This window comes from Rhincodon typus, chromosome 8 (assembly GCF_021869965.1).
Source record: "Rhincodon typus isolate 14 chromosome 8, sRhiTyp1.1, whole genome shotgun sequence".
Taxonomy (NCBI): Eukaryota; Metazoa; Chordata; class Chondrichthyes; order Orectolobiformes; family Rhincodontidae; genus Rhincodon; species Rhincodon typus.
Genome location: NC_063339.1, coordinates 43213571 through 43216330, shown reverse-complemented (window position 1 = coordinate 43216330; position 2760 = coordinate 43213571). Strand labels below are relative to the sequence as shown.

Here is a 2760-nt window from a genome sequence, read left to right as displayed (position 1 = left end):
CAGGATCCCACTGATTCCATTTTTATCCAATTTAAACAAATTCATTTCTAAGTGTCCAAATAATTTGAGAAAATATTACTCACTTGGAAGTCTAGGTCCTGGTTTCCAAACAGCTGCTCTGAAATGAACCCTCTCAAGGCTGCAGTGTAAAGGCATCGTTATTTTCGTCATAAAGTGTCAAAAATTGTATTTATTCTCAACGTTTGAATAATGACATAAAACAGTTTGCAGAACATTAGCCACAAATGCTTAAGGTTCTACCTCGATAGATGTGAAGCCCGTTTACTAAGCAATAAGGTTAAGACATTGTGTCCCTCAAGATTTTACCTTCTCGTCTTGGTTTCCTCTCCTAACTTTACACGCATTTCTCTTTTTCTTTGGTGGGGAGGACTGACACAACACCGTCTCCCTTAAGAATGACTGCGGAAACGTGACCTAGATGGAAAATTGACACCTATTTGTCTCTGCTTTGTAGTTATTTTTAATCGCACCTTAAACTGAATTAATGTATATATTCTGCATATTGTGGATACAATCCTTCCAATGCAACCTTTCCTACGTCCTACTATTCAGGGCACTTAGAAACATTGACTTTCGTCTCGTCTAAAGGCTTTTTACCTTTCATTAGTTATTCGCTGCTAGCTGGTACTGACCAAAACTAACTTTAAAACATCTTCGTCGTGCTCTGGTTCTATACCCCACCTAACCCTACGAATTAACTTTGTAACTACATTTTCTGCCTTTCCTTTTTCTTTCAAACCTATTTTCTCTTGCTCACAGGAAATTTCTGTCGCTCCGGAAGAACTCGAATACAGATATGCGTATTCTGAATAAAATGCAATGCTTCCCAAGCCACGAGTTAACGTGCTGCGCACAACAAAGTTAAGAGAAACGCCATGGGGCTAGTTTAAAGAAAACCGTGAGAGAGGAAAGTGCTACTTATTATGTATATACGGTGTTCACGCGCCGTATCGCCTTGGATATGCAGCTATTAGCCACTTCTGCAGGAAGGAAGTGGAATATCATAGAGATCGCATAAGTGAGGCTTTATGAACTCGGGTTAAAATACCACAATGACGTACGTACTTTCCAACAAATTGCAGAAACTGGGCGGCCACTTTATTAGTCGGATTAATTGATAGTTCCAGTTTGGTTTCTTAAAATGGGTCGAATATGAGGGTTTGTTCGAGCGCGTCCGTCTCTGGCGCCTTAATCTAGTCCGTTTTAGATAAATTGAATTTATTGATTCAAAAATTCTGTCAAGTTCTACCTACAGATGCAGAGGAATTAGATACACTTATTGTGGAGTATACGGATGCGATACTTGCATGGTGAGTCATTTTTAACTCGTGTTGATATATATGGTAAACCTGAGATTGCTGTATCGCGCAAATGGGAAAACTACTCAATAAAAACCGGCAATGGTTATTTCACCTACACATTGGCTTTTTATTAGTGTAATCTCACGTGCTCCAGTTAACAAAACGCGAGGGCGCTAATGTCAGCTTGGAGTTTCAGAATTCACTTTATAATGAACATATCCACTGGATGTATTTATCGAAATTGGCGGTATTTTGAACATTGATTGACTTATTTTCCAGTGTATAAATATTTAGCTGGTTTCATTTCTTGAAAGTTCATTGCCAGTATCGAGATAAATTTAACTGCCGATGCTAATGTTGAATAATAGTTTTGGAGAAAGACAACTTGCGTTAAAATCGTGTGTAAAACACTCGCAACTTACGTGTTTTGATTCTCAACGTATTAAAATCGTTGCTTCGATTTTGATTAAATCAGTCCAGACAGTGATTGAAGGTTAACGAGTACGTAAGACAAAACGGATAATGACTGCGGTTCGGGCCAGTTGCATTTTTATGCTGAGGTGAGATGCCTGTTTTCTCACTAAACCTCGGCAAACCAATGAGTCATTTTCATACTCTATCTGGAAGTTCAAAAGAATTACCCGACATTTAGTGATCTATGTGAAATGTTTGTGTAATTTGCATTGCATTGTTAATGCATTTTAGGAGCATTTTCATGACGCTTTTAGTGAAAATGGGTGATGGGATCGTTTAGTACTTATTTGGGAGTTTCTGTGTTTTGCTGTGAAGTTGTAGAAATGATGTTGTGTGCGATTTAATACCGTGCATGATTGTGGGGTCTCGACACGACGATACCGGAGTTCCTAGTTTTAATATGCCATTAAATAACTTACAACCGTTTCCTAATGGGAGGTTGTCGACAGTATTTGTACACGAAAATTGTCAGTGATATTTTTGTGCACTTTGTGAAACACCGACATAAAAACGGTGTCGCCCGTTTCATGGGTGTTACGGTTGATAAAAATGCGACCATCGTGATATCAATTCTGTCGCATCGATTAGCCGTTTGTTATAGAGACTGAAAATGCACACGATCCTTCACTGAATGTTGCCCTATGTAAGGCAGAGTGCATCTGTGACAATGCTACTTTCAGGTGAGTGTTTCTAGCATTTTCCGTTTTTATTATAGCATTCCCGTGGGTTCATTCTGGCGGAATGTGAAAATCGCATGCCCGGCTGCAGCACCGCACGGCCATGTGTCTGTAAGCTCCCCTTCATATTCGGCGCGATGCTCATGCTGTTTCAGCAGCAACAGCTGCTGCAGCCTGAGGCTCCGAGCCCTGCAGTGATTGACAGGTGATCAGCCTCCTCGCCCAGCGCTTTGAATGGGGGACAACAAGGTGCAGGGCTGGATGAACACAGCAGGCCAAGCAGCATC

At 40.5% G+C, this 2760-nt stretch overlaps 1 protein-coding gene across 1 annotated transcript in view; it reads left to right on the top strand.

Annotated features, from left to right (window-relative positions):
• Nucleotides 1-1117: 1117 nt before the first annotated feature.
• The window catches only part of bmp4 (bone morphogenetic protein 4), a 12977-nt gene continuing 11334 nt past the window's right edge, over nt 1118-2760 (top strand). The window contains exon 1 of the mRNA XM_048600272.1: nt 1118-1331. The gene's annotated coding sequence lies outside the window, so the exon portion shown is untranslated. The remainder of the gene's footprint in view (nt 1332-2760) is intronic.